The following is a 14,927-nucleotide window of genomic DNA, read 5'->3' as shown; positions in this document are numbered from 1 at the left end:
TTTATCCAAACTTCTGTGCACCCTTTTGAAATTGCTATCTGAGATCTTAAGTAATATAAGATTGTCAGTGTCCTGGTTTATTAACTAAGTTGATACTAAGTAATATTTGGCTGTTTTAAAAAACCTTTGCTAAAAGAGTACATTTTAGATGCTCTCACCACACACACACACACACACACACACACACACACACACACAAATGATCACAATGAAAAAGATGTCTATGGGAACTGAAATGCTCAAATCAGGAATCTGATGACATCTGGTAGAGTTTGGGAATTAGAAGGGTTTCTAGTCTGTAATGAGAATACAGATGCTTCTTATCTTATTCCCCTTGCTTCCTAATATGCCTAAAATATGTCTAGAATAAAATAAAATATTTTATAATTAAAAACAATAAAGATAAAAACAAAAAGAAATCCCCTCTAAAAGAGAAATTAGCAGTCTGAGGGCATGCAAAATATTATATTTTATTCCAAAAGAGTTTCAGAGGTGTTTTGAGCAAAAACATTATTGTTGTAAGAATTTTCCTTTTGACTTAACAATTTCTAATACTAAATTGTATAGATTTTCAGGTTTATATGCTTAAACACCATTGATATTTCTTTATAGCCAAGTTACGTGGATTTGTTTTTGTTGTTGCAGGAGAATTCTTGGATTAATGTCAGTATTACATTATTTTTTTTCGTATTTCAGACACACGCACAGTGGACACAATATGATATACTTGAGACACATAGAGTTCAGCTGCTCTATGTGCACACTGTGCTTCTGCCTACTGTTATCTCTCCCGTGACCAGGCATCAGGTCTCCTCTTTTCTTAGTGTATCACACATGATGGATGATATTAACATGCACAATATATCCCCACAACATCTCATTGTAACTCCATTCTCCCTTCCACTTGAGAAAGAAAACTTAGAATACTTTATTCATAGAAGTAAATCACATGCCAATACCTCATGCACCATTGACCCGTGTGGGTTCATTGCTATGAACAGCTGAGTTAGGGACTGGCAATCCAGGAGATCCAACATGCCTTGGTAGGATTATACCCCAGTGGCATCTATTCTGTGCCAAAATGCAGAGATGGAGAATCTGTTTAAAGCCTTAACCCATTAATAGCCCCATCTGTATATTCCTGCATTGTTGCTGATCTGCAGCTTAGTTCTCTTTCATCTGTGTCCTATAGGTACATATTTAAAACATTTTTCTATGTGATTTTGTGGGGTTATAACTGAAAGAGTTGCCCATTTGATAGCAGCCTGTAGAGCCCTTCGAATTTGCCATTCCTACAGACCGTCTTACTTTCCTTTTCCATAAATTAAAGTGAGGAGTAGTTCTTGATCCCTTGTCATATCTCCTGTTCTTACAAAGCCCCCTGGTATTTATAACCTCACCTGGAAATAAACGTCAGTCCCATTATGCTATATCTTCTGCTAGCTAATTTCATTATTCAGGGCCCAAATAAATGACATCCAGTCTGAGGAAAAAGGAGGAGGAGGAGGAGTGGGGGAGAAGAAGGGGAGAAGAAAGAAGGAAAAGATGGAGAAGGAGGAGGAGGAGGAGAAGAAGAAAAGGGGAAGAGTTGCAGAAAGGGAAGAAGGGGAAGGGGAAGTAGAGGAGGGGGAAAAGGGAAGGAAGAATAAAAGAAAATATGTGAACATTTGTGAAATATTTAGAAATTCTAAAAAAGAAATAGAAAATGGATACCTATAAACACGTATTTGCCAGGCTTATTTTTCAGATTTAGATTTATTTTTCAGAAATAAAATGTTACACATGTCTCTAAAGCTCTACTCCTGCATCCACTTCCCTTCCTTTCCAGAGGAAACAGCTATCAAATTAGTGTGTACCCTTTCTCTGACATTTAAAAATACTTTTATTACATATGTTTGTATCCATAAATGAAATATAATGTTGTTTCCTAAAACTCTATCATATTGCACTACCTTAAAAACATTTCCTACTTTTTTAGCTAATATTGTATTTTGAGAAATCATTATTTTGATGCTTAATTACTTAGATTACTTATTTTCATGATCATGCAGTGATATCATCAAGCTGATATCATCTTCCCTATAAAAGTCCAAGACAAAACCACTTCGCAGGAAACCTTGATTTTTGGATCTGACGTACATTCCCTATTGGAATAGCATGAGTAACATTAATCTCTTTGTTAGTTTTTTTGTCTTTGACAATTGTTTCAAGATCTCATGACACCACAGCCATCCTAAGCAAAATGGAAAATATGTTTTAATTAATATAATATTGTTTAAGAAGGTATACAAGTAATGCCTAATAAAAGTTTGGAAATGAGGCACTTGGGTGGCTCAGTCGGTTAAGCATCAGACTATTGGTTTCAGTTCAGGTCATGACCTCACTATTTGTGAGTTCAGCTCCTCATTGGGCTCTGTGCTGGCAGTGCAGAGCCTGCTTAGGATTCTCTCTCTGCCCCCCACCCCCTCAAAATAAATAAATCAACTTAAAAAATTAGAAATATCTATTTATGTATTTTAACATTTTAAAAAGTAAATATTGAGATTTATGACTTCAATTTGGAATTAAGAAAGTTGGAAATACCATTGCTTCCAATCTTAAAACAACAATGAAAGGTTGGGCAAACTACAAATTCACGATTTCTTTAAACATTCAGAAAGTTGAAATTGCACAGTAAGCAACTTACCTGAAATCTAAGGAAAAAAACACACTTTCAAAGACTTTCTTTCTTCCTTCCTCCCTCCTCCCTTCCTTCCTTTTTTCCTTCCTCTCTCTCTCTCTCTCTCTTTCTTTCTTTCTCTCTGTAGACAGTGTGTGTGAGAAGGGGCAGGGCAGAGAGGGGGAGTGAGAGACTCTCAAGCAGGTTCCACATTGTCAGTGCAGAGCCAGACATAGGGCTCAATCCCACAACCCTGAGATCATTACCTGAGCCAAAATCAAGAGTTAGACGCTCAACTGACTGAGTCATTCAGGCGCTCCATCAAGGACAGTTCTCTCTTCCTTAGGATGAGGCAGCTGGACAGCAGGAAGGATAACACCATTAACAAATTTAAAAAGAGCAAATATGGAAGAGGAAGATAATGTAAAGTTCCTAGGGGATGCAGATATAAGGGAAATTTATTCACTTTCAGGTTCTTCTCCACAAATCTCACAGCACATGCACACACACACACACACACACACACACACACACACACACACACAATTTATCAAGACTTAACAAGATGTCTTTCATGATACAGGACTGAGGTAGGAGAAGAGGCAGTGTGGGGAAAGGCACAAAACCCCACTTTCGCTACAGAACAAACGTCTAAATTAAGGAGAGGAGAGTCAACAAACAGTTCCTTTGGGCATTGCTGAAAAGCCTGTGTGGCTAGAAAAAGGCAATAGAAATTAAAACGTCTACTTTTGAGGAGGGACAGGAATACTTGCTCGTCCCAGAACTACCCCCTGGGAGAGAGGAGCTCTGAAAAGACCACACCACCCAAACGCAGAGATGCAGCATTGGCCTAAAACTTAGGTTTAATTAGTAGAGCAGAGAACTATCACATACCCCCAAACATTCCTGCCACACACAACATCAGTGTTGTGTAAAAAGTTGCCATGTGATACTACTAAGAGAACCATAAGCACACAGAGAGATCTTCTCTAAGGTATGGTGCCAAAGGATGATTTGGGTTAAGAACAGAATAGGTACTAAGTAAAGTACCTATCTGTGAACCAGTTCCAACCCAAAATAGATGATGCCACTAGAGGCTTTGAGGCCTGTGCTGCGCCGAGGGTAAAAATGGTAATGATAAACCCCAACTCTGCTCAATTATTAATTGAATTGGCTCCATCTCACTAAGAGATAGAACAAGAAAAGGTACATCAATTTTCAATCATATAAACCTCACGTCAGTATCTACTGTCCTGTACAGATTATATGGTTTTGAATAAAAAATTGTGAGGCACACAGAAAAGCAAGCACCAACAACACACTGTCAGGAGATCAAGCACAATGATGTGGATATTCAAACGATTAGAGAAGAGATTTAAAATAATTCTGATTAATATATAAAAGGCTTTATGGAGTAAAAGGACAACGTGCAAGATCAATTAATTTCAACAGAGAGTAGGAAACTATAAAAATAGAATCAAAAGTGTATATTAGCAACAGTATATACAGTATATATACAAACATTAATAGTAGTGAAGAATGCCTTCAACAGGTTCATCGGTACACTTGACATAGTCAAGGAAAGAATCCATGAACTTGAATATAGGGCAGCGAACTAATTCAGGTTACAAAGGAAGAAATAAAGCCCTCTGTATTCATAGATAACATGTTTTTTCTACAAATAAAATCTCTCCTCAAAGATATCTATCAAAAAGCTAGTAGAACTAATGTCAGCTTAGTAATATATTATGCAAGGTCAATATACAATAGCTTTATTTCTATATAAAACCAAACTTTTGGAATTAAATATATTACCATTCACAATACCACCAGTAATGAATAAAACGTTTAGATATAAATTTAGCAAAATGTGTGCAGGATCCACATGCTAAAAACTACAAAACACTGATGAAATGAGATAAGGAATACTTAAATAGATGTAATGTGTTCAAGGATTGGAAATTCAATGTTATTATGATGTCAATGAACTTCTAATCAAAATCTCGGTATGATTTTGTTGTAGTCGTTGACGGACTGATTCTAAAATTTATATAGAAAGGCAAAGGAAATAGAATAGCCAAAACAATTTGATAAACAACATAGCTAAATGACTTATAACTACCCACCTTAAAGACTTACAATGCTACAGTAGTCAGTGCTACACTCTTAGTGAAATAATAGACTCAGCTCAAGCCTGAAACCTGCTTCAGATTCTGTCTCCATCCCTCTCTGCCCCTCCCCCACTCTCACTGTGTGTGTGTCTCTCTCAAAAATAAAATAAAAACATTAAAAAAAATTAAAAAAATTTTTGCTTTATAACATACATTGTGAGAGAAAAAGACAAGCCACAGATTAGGAGAAAAATTTGTAAATCAAATATCTGCCAAAGGACATGTATCAGAATATGTAAGGAGTTTCAGAAGTCAATAATTAGAAATCAAACAATCTCGAGGTGCCTGGGTGGTGCAGTTGGTTAAGCGGCTGACTTCAGCTCAGGTTATGATCTTGCAGTCTGTGAGTTCAAGCCCTGCATCAGGCTCTGCGCTGACAGCTCAGAGCCTGGAGCCTGCTTTGGATTCTGTGTCTCCTTCTCTCTGTCTCTGCTCCTCCCCTGCTTGTGCTCTGTCTCTCTCTGTCTCTCAAAAATAAATAAATGTTAAAAAAAATTAAAAAAAAAAAAGAAATCAAACAACCTCCACTCCCTCCAAATGTGCCAAAAATTGGAATAGGCACCCCTGGAAGGTATATGGGTGGCAAAAATTTTTTTAAAAATGACTTAGACTATGAAGTGCTGGTAAGGATATAGAGCATCGGAACTCTCATACTTTGCTGGTGGGAATGGCAAATGGAACTGCCATTTTGGAAAACAGTTTGGAAATTTCTTATACAGTCAAATTTCTTATAATCCAACAATCCTACTCCTAGGTATTTGTTCAAGAGAATAAAAACTTATTTTTACACTAAAATCTAGACATAAATGCTTACAGCATTTTTATTAATAATCACTGAAAACTAAAAATATTCTTCAATGGTGAATGGATAGACAAAGAATGGAAGAATACTTAGCAAAGTAAAATAACAAATTATATATGCAACAACATGAGTGAATTTCAAATACATTTTGTTTAGTGAAAGAAACCAGACCCAACAGGCTAGATACTGTATGGCTCCATTTGGCAAATATCTAGGTCTACAAAACAGGCCAGATCAACAAGAACACAGGTAGGGGGAGGGATACAAAGGGATATGAAGGAATTTGGCAGAGATATGTTACTATTCTCTACCTGGTGACTAAATGACTCTGCATTTGTCAAAACTCACAGAATAGTATATCACAAAGAGTGACTTTTACTGAATGTAAATTAAAAACAAAGATTTTAGAAGTATCTATAAGGAGTGGGCACTTGGGTATTTCAGTTGGTTGAATGTCAGACTTTCGCTTAGGTTATGATTTCATGGTTTGTGAGTTTGAGCCCTACATTGGGCTTGCTGCTAACAGCAGGGAGCCTGCTTCAGATTGTATCTCTCCCTCTCTCTCTGCCCCTCTCCCACCCATTCTGTCTCTGTCTCTCTCAAAAATAAATAGCAATACAAATTTTTAAAAAGGATCTGTAAGGAGTAATGTGTTACACTATTTTATAATACATATGTAGAAATGATTCATCTCTAGTTAGTGTAATACACTGAAAAACATTTAGTATTAACATTCAATGTGGAAAATAAAATGTTGCAATATGATCATTATATTTCTTTTATGCCTCAAAGATTTCTAGAGACTTTTTTTACACTATTAGCCTTTTGGTATTTCTATCAACTGCATACATAATATAGGAGATTTTATAATTAGTTCTTAAAGGCACCGATTTGTCAGCAATATAACAATATAATTTAAAACAGTTCTTTTATCTCAGTGGTAGTTTCATGAGGTGTATTTATTAAACTATTTGATTTTATTCCATATCTTTTCCGAATTAGAGCCCTGAATTTTTTTACTGACGTTCTTTTAGAAAGTCAGTATATTTTCTGTGACTACACTTAATTACAATATTGAGAGTAGTTTTATGAATCTAATGTTAATAATCTATTGTCCTATTCTAAAACAGATGCATATATCCTAGTATTTTGTGAATTTGATTATAAGCATGGTTTGAACACATAGATTGTGAGATCGCCATAATTCTATCTACCTGTGGGGAAGATCTGTGGGAATTTAAAATATCCTTAGAAGAACATGAATAGATGAGAGTCTGTCATTTTTAACTTGATCATTTTTATTTAAAGTCACAGCAGCAATGCATGGTTGAAAATAGGGATGGGCTTAAGTTCGATTTTGTTGGCCGCCCACAGAGTTGAAATTCCCAAACCAAGAAATGAAAGTGCAGTGTAGAGAAGTCCCCAAGGGGAAGCTAGGGCTAAGCAATCAAAAACATTAAATTCAAGCAGTGAAAAATGAAAGATTCAAAGGCTATGAGCCTAGTCTAGATCAAAACTGGTGGATAATATAATAGCAGAACATAGGACTTTGGGCAAGCATTTGGGCAGTGGACATGAATGAATTCATGTGGAGAGAATGTGGTCCTACTGGGACCTCTTCTACAAGTATCATATTCTGCCCCTGTAAGCAGACTCCATGGACCTTAAGAAGATCTCATTCTGACCATACTCCCATCCCCTCTCCCTTACGCCATCAATTAGCAGATTATGTGACAGTACTGATGTGGCGTGACCCTTCTATGACAAACTGAACTGAAGGCATCCATGTTCCTGAAAACCAAAACTGTGGTGAAAATGTTCTCGCAAAATAGCTTAGATTCCTCTTCGGTTATGAGAGTTTTACCCTGCTTACCAGCTGAAAATGTAGCCTGTCACGGTTTCATGGTTTCTAGCAGAAGATAGGAGACTCCTGAACCAAACACAAAGCACTTTGTTAGTCAGCAGGCGGTGTGAACTGTGCATTTGCGTCATTTCCACTGGTTGTCTGAGTCCCATGAGAGCAATGTGAAGTGGCCAGGTGGCCGCGGTGCAGGCAGGAAATTAGTACATTTGCATCTTAGCTGAGGAGCTTTGAGCTGAAGGAACTCCAGTCCCTGCAAGGGACTGTAAGCAAAGCTGTTCAGTCTTTCCCCTGTAGGGAGACATTGTCTTTACTACATTGGACAACAAGCAAATCTGCCCTCTGAACCAGGAGACACTATCTCTATCTTCTCACACTATTTACTATAGAAACACCCTTATAGAAGGCAACTTAGACAAAAGTTGTCATTGCCTCTGCTGACGGGTTGTGCAGAAACGTAAGAGTCCTATGAAGAAATATATCCATGGCAAGGACGATATTCCAGTGTTTATCAATAACCAGCCCATTTCAGTCTTTGCGTTGTTTCCACACTGTTTTATCTGCTGCTTTGTTAGTCATCCATGAATTATTCTGCCTCTATGGATTCTAGGCATCATTCCACAGATCCTGGGCCTCAGCTAGCATAACAGTTTAGGAAGTTACTCTTCTAACCCTCCTATTTCTAACCTACCAGTGTACTACTAACTCTGAGGGCATCTCAACTAGGTTTCGAGCTATCCCACTATAGCTAATGTGCTACAGGTAACATGTCCTCTACCCACAAAATTTTTATGGAATTTTCATATCACGTCACCATCTTCCAGTGCACCTGTTTTCACAGCAAATTTCTGCAGAGTCCACTTTTAGGTAACAGGCTTAAACAAAGGAATGTAGAAAGGGCCCAAGGCAAGCCCTCTGATGGAATACAGACAGTCCCATCAGCATGCCCACCTCAAAATATCCATAGACCCTAACTAACCAATGAGCTACTTCAAACCAGGCACAGTAGCCAAAAAAGGAAAAATTTTCATATATCCTCAAACCTCCTCACCTTCCTGCTTTATTTTATTTATTTTTAAAAAATCTTTTTTAACGTTTATTCATTTTTGAGACAGAGAGAGACAGAGCATGAACGGGGGAGGGTCAGAGAGAGAGGGAGACTCAGAATCTGAAACAGGTTCCAGGCTCTGAGCGGTCAGCACAGAGCCCAATGCGGGGCTCGAACTCATGGACCGCGAGATCATGATCTGAGCCAAAGTTGGACGCTTAACCGACTGAGCCACCCAGGCGCCCCCTCACCTTCCTGCTTTAAATACGAACCCCCACCCACCGCCTCCTGGCAGACAGTCTCCACCGTATTCTCCTGCTTTCCACTCACTTGCAGTATATTCAAATAAACTTCTATTGCCTTTGTTCCAACTCTGGTGAATCCTTGCACTGCCCATGCCATTGGCTTCCACCCGATCATCACCCCACATTTGGGCCCCCCTCCCTAATCAGAAGTGATGCCACAATTCCCATTCTTCTTATTCATAGGTTCTGGAATGACCAGCACTGCTGTATCCCAGCCAGTAACCAGAGCATGTGAAGATGAGAGAGAGAATGTCTGGATATCCAAGTAATGGCATAAAAATATATTAACCAGTGTTTGGAAGTATATCCACACAAGAGTTTTTGTTGTTGTTGTTGTTGTTGTTGTTGTTGTTGTTATTTTCTTCTGCTGATGCACAAATGTTAAAACCAAGAATTTGAGAATAGCAACCTTGAAGCCTACCCTGCCCAAACTCCCTAGAGTCCTAGATAGGACCTAGATAGGACCCTAGATAGGACCCCTTCAAATGAGTCCAGTTTACCCACATTGGCAGTAGTAATTGGGAAAAGTTCAAACTCTTCATCACTTCTACTTTGAAATAATATAATATTCCCATTTTTCTTCTTTTATCTGTTCTTGTCGTTGGACCCAGAGAACTATTTCTGTTTTGCAACTTGTAAATTCAGATCACGTCACTCTCTGGCTTAAAATATTTTGACATCCAGCCTCATATACCACCACTTTCCTACATGCCTTCTTTTCCCCTAAACTACTTGCAGTTCTGGAGAGTAAGATATTATAGGCACCTATGTGCGAGTCTTTGTCTAGCCTAACCTGTATATATGCCCCACACCCCTTCCTCTCTTTTCACTAACTCATTCTTCAAGTTTACTGTAGAATAGAACATCATAAAAATGCAAGGCCCTACACAGTGATGAGCGTGTCTTACTTACTGTTAATCCCCACTGTCTAGCAAATTATAGGTGATTGGTATATATTGTTAAATGAATTGCAAGCATGTGTCTATCAGTTTTCAGATGTTCAAATGAAGAGCTGTCATCTTTCAGAAATATATTTCAAACCACTTCTTAAAATCAATATAGATACCTCTTTGTAAACCGCAATGTGAAATTTCAATAGGAATTTGGTTGTTAGGTTACATGTAATACTCCAGTGTATATACCTAGAGGCTTATAATTCTTTACTCTTGTATAACCTGAAGAGTTAATTTAAATTCAAGGCTACGGATCTTTCTACTGATAGATGCCATGAGAGTGTCAGAACACTTCAACTGAACTTTATCAAACTGAGTGGCAGATTGGTTCATCTAAATTGAAGGTTTTTTTTTTTTTCCCTCTACCTTTTAATTGTGGATCATTCTTAAGGTGTTTTATTATAATTGTTCACAGCTTGTGCTGCTTTATTGATTAAACTGCTGTGAAGCTCCCGGTGAAAGTACAGCATAAACCATGTGATATAAGCCTTTTAAGGTTATTGTTATGCTTGTAGTCAGATGGCTGCAGTGTGATGGCTGTGATTGAAAAACAAATGAAATGTTTTTACGAAACTGTAATCACATTAGTCTTGACATTTCACTACTTCCCCCTGGGTAACTAATAGATTCTTTCCATTTCTGAAAGGAAACTTCTAATTAAATATTATTTTTCATTTTTAAGGAAATAATTGTGACTCTATGAAGACCTAATAGCTTATATGAAGTTTCATCTCTTCATATTTGAGTTCCCACTATGTTTGACACAACACACACACACACACACACACACACACACACACACACACACACATCCATATATATATTCCTTGTGTCTCACAGGAAATATACCTAAACCTCTTGAAATATATGTGTTTATATATATTTCCTGTGAGACGCAAAGAATATGCTCTTAATCGTAATTAGATTTTCTTTTTTTTTTTTAACTTTTTTTTTCAACGTTTATTTATTTTTGGGACAGAGAGAGACAGAGCATGAACGGGGGAGGGGCAGAGAGAGAGGGAGACACAGAATCGGAAACAGGCTCCAGGCTCTGAGCCATCAGCCCAGAGCCTGACGCGGGGCTCGAACTCACGGCCCACGAGATCGTGACCTGGCTGAAGTCGGACGCTTAACCGACTGCGCCACCCAGGCGCCCCTAGATTTTCTTAGAAAACACATAGAGAACTAAAATATGTGACTCAGAGTAGATTTCTCATTGGTGATTTAAAATTATCAACTTCATTGAGGGTGAATGAGAAGCCAACAAAAGATGGACTGTGAGTTCCTTTGATGTCAATACAGTCAGATGTTCTACACTTACTACCAGAACAGCAGAACCATAAACTGGTTTGAGAGTCAGATTGCTGGGATCTGAATCTAGGCTTTATCACTTAGCAATTCTGTGATCTTGGGCAAATGTCTCTATTTCATCATCTATGAAAGGAGGATAATAATAGTACCCAGCCAATACGATTGCTGTGAGGATATAATAAACTATTCCAAGTATTTAGAACAATCTAATCACTCAATAAATGTTTTATTATCCATATTTCCTCTCTTTGTTCAACCAAACTCATCATGAATAGAATAGCTACCTGTAAGAGGCACTATGAGACACAAGAAGAAAAGAGAGAATTTCTATCCATTAGAGTTTTCAGGTACCCTTTGGATATATAACACTGTCCTGAATACAAACTTGGTAGAATTAAAATATTAGCGTAATTTCCTTTGGCGGGGTGGGGGGTGGGTGGGTAGAAAATGCAACCAGAAACATTTCTAAGTCAATAGATGGCAACTGTGCTGCATGTGAATAGGGTTTATGTTTAAAGGAAACATTCATACTGAGTCACTAATGCTGATAAATAAGTTAAGGCTGTGGCTCCTCAGTATTTTCTTCAGAATTGATGCTACTATTTGCATTGTGTCCAGAGATTATGTGTAATTAACACGGAACTACTCTTCGCAGCTCATTACATGTGCAAGAACACACACATAGTCAACTAAAAAAGAAATATTTAATATTCTCTCCTAGGCAAAGTCTCAGGATATACCCATTATGGATGAATCTGACCAGCATTAATTATTTGGGCATTGTAACATCAATATTCAATTTGCCAATGTTAGGACCCTTCTCAGAAGTAAAGTGGCTGTGATTTATCTCTCTAAATTAAAAAGGTTGAATGGTATTAACTCATATACATAATTCATTTTAATTAAATGCATATTCTTGAATAGCTTCTTAATGGCTATCCAATGCCTCATTAATCTTAAATGTAACAACCTGAGATCCTTTGGGAGGTCATGTGATAACTCAAAATTCACAAACATAATGTGTCATGCCCAAGTAGAAAGTCTGTTAGGCAATCTATGCAGGTTGAGTATGTAACAGCCCTGAAATTCATTTCTGATATAGTCAGCTGAGACAAATACTAAAGAGATAAAAGACATGAATTCAAAAGAGCTGGTTTTTCTATCATTACCCCTTTCAAAATCCTGTTTCAAATAACACTGGAATACTCTTGATATTTTAATTTATCTTCTTTGACGAGACTTTATGTAGCAGTTTAGGACATACCAGGCTAACCCAAATCAAATCAGGTTACTTTTGTGAAACGGGGGTTCCCTGTACACATTCGATTACAAGTTTCCAAAAACAGAAATTTCGGTCTGTTTTGTTTATTTCTGTGCCATGAGAATCTAAAAAAAATCCCCTGACATATAGGCATATAGTAAAAGTTTCAGAGTGATGAATGATCTTTGAATACTTTAGAGTGCATTATGACTGCCTGAGAATTGGATATGTCAGCATTGACCTACTTGATTTTGGCATACTTTTTTTTTTTTTTTTACATCTTTTGATACAGTAGTGTTCCAATGGAAGTAATTTAAGCAGTTCCTTCCTCCAGTCCCTAGTTATGTCTTCCATCACAGTCTCTGGTAGAATACATGCCAATTGTGGGATATCAAACGCAAAAATATGATGGAGAACTGCAGAAACCCACCACCATTGCTAAGGGAGAATAGTTGTGATCCACCAAAATAAAACAAAATAGAATTCTTGTTCCATGAACTCTCAAATATAGGTGAATTAATCATTGAACGTCTGAGAAATACACCCTACATTTTCTTTTCTTTAATTTTTTACTGTGTCTATAAGATATAAAAACAATCTACTATCTCTTATTATTTTGACAGACTGTCTTTTTATATTCTAGCTCCTTTAGAAAGAAGACACTTCTGAAAGAAGCAAAATAAGTCTCTGAGCTTTCTCTCGTCCATCAGTTAATATGAGGGAAAGAAGGAAAGTGAAGTAGGGTGCACCAACACACGCATTTCCAGAAGGCTGTGGAGGATCTGAACACAACGACTCACAGACACATTGCATTTTACTGACTATAAAACTGCCTTCTTGTAAAATTTGAGAAATGCATGAGGCACTCTGCTTTTTGAAGCACTTTTACTTCATTAATTAGGCAATGCTCACAGCAACTTAGCAGAATCAGAAGCATGATCCCTCAGTTATAGATAATGAAATTGTGACACCATGAAGTAGGAGCAATTTGTCCAAGGTCATGTGAATAGTAAATCGCAAAGACAGGATAAAAAACTGTAGTGTCTTTGTACGCTGGTAATGCTGTGAATACGACAGAGAAGAGGGGTGTGGCAGAGAAGGGATAGAATTGAACGGGGAAGCAGAAATTGATATGGAAAACTTGTGATAGGTCACTGATCTTTGTAACTCCTGAATGAGAAGTCTACAGGGGAACTTCTGAAAATAGAATCTCATAACTAATCATACACAAAGAATACAATGAGACAGGAAGAAGTGTTTTCTTAAAAGAAACTATTCAACTATTCAAACTATTCAAATGACCATTCTTTTTTTAAATTTTATTTATTTTTATTTGTCAGGGGAGGGGCAAAGAGACAGGGAGAGAGAGAATCACAAGCAGGTTTCATGCTGTCAGTACAGAGCCCCACGCGGGGCTCAAACCCATGATCCGTGAGATCATGACCTGAGCCAAAACCAAGAGTTGGATGCTTAACTGACTGAACCATACAGGCACCCCTCAAATGACCATTCTTTCAAGCAAATTGTCCTTCAGTTTATTTAAATATAATACTTATGTAGTCTTCACAGTGTGCCAGGCACAGTCTGTATTGCTTTGCATGTATCTGACTCATTTAATCCTCAACAATTCTATGACATTACTCTCCCCACTTTGTAAACTAGAAGACTGAGGCAGAACAAGATCATGTAGTGGAAACTTGAATCCAGGCAGTCTATTTTCAGATATTGTACTTTTAAAATTATACTCCTCTGCCTCTAAATGACTGAGCTACTCTCTCTTCTCATCGTCTTAGATTAAGAACTTAATTGAATTGAGCAGTTTTAGGGATTAAATTTTAGGAGCTGGAGGCTGACCCTGCTGAGTTCTAGTGCTAGCACTGAAATGCATTTTTTTTTTTTTTGGTGTGTGATTTTGACATAGTTTTCTCTTCTGATCAGTTGGAGTAATAATAGTATGTAAAGACTTATGAGAAGAATTAAATGAAAGAACAAATACAAAAAATATTTAGCAAAATATCTGACATTTAGTAAGGAATCACTTGACGTTAAAATATTATTATTGACTGGATTAACCAGTTGTTTTAATGTCACCAAGTTTCAACCATGCAGAGAAGAACAGGCACAATTGGCAAAATTCATGTAAGTACTTTTGTTACATCTACAGCCACTTGCTTGAGTATCCTGAGCCAGCTTTACATATTGCTTCAATTTTGAAATTATATTTTAAAATGCATGTATAGAAAATTGTTTATCTAAAAAGTGTCAGATCACCAAGATCCAAGGACAGAAAAGATTTTGACGTAGCCCTAAAATGCAATACAGATATTTTCAAAGCACATTTACTGAAGTTAGAAACATTGAGTTGAATAAAAAAACCTGATGCTTCAAAAGGCATCCTCAATGAATTAGCACTAATTAGGAATTGAAAGAGGATGAATGAGAGTCTGTCAGACAAAGCAGAACTTTGGTTAAGGGTTTTTAACTCTTTAGGAAAAAAATTAAAAGTTCATTATTTATTTATTTATTTATTTATTTATTTATTTATTTATTTATTTA

Source organism: Herpailurus yagouaroundi, unplaced genomic scaffold, assembly GCF_014898765.1.
Source record: "Herpailurus yagouaroundi ecotype Mexico unplaced genomic scaffold, PumYag 182, whole genome shotgun sequence".
In the NCBI taxonomy this organism is placed as follows: Eukaryota; Metazoa; Chordata; class Mammalia; order Carnivora; family Felidae; genus Herpailurus; species Herpailurus yagouaroundi.
Note: the sequence above shows the minus strand (reverse complement) of the source record.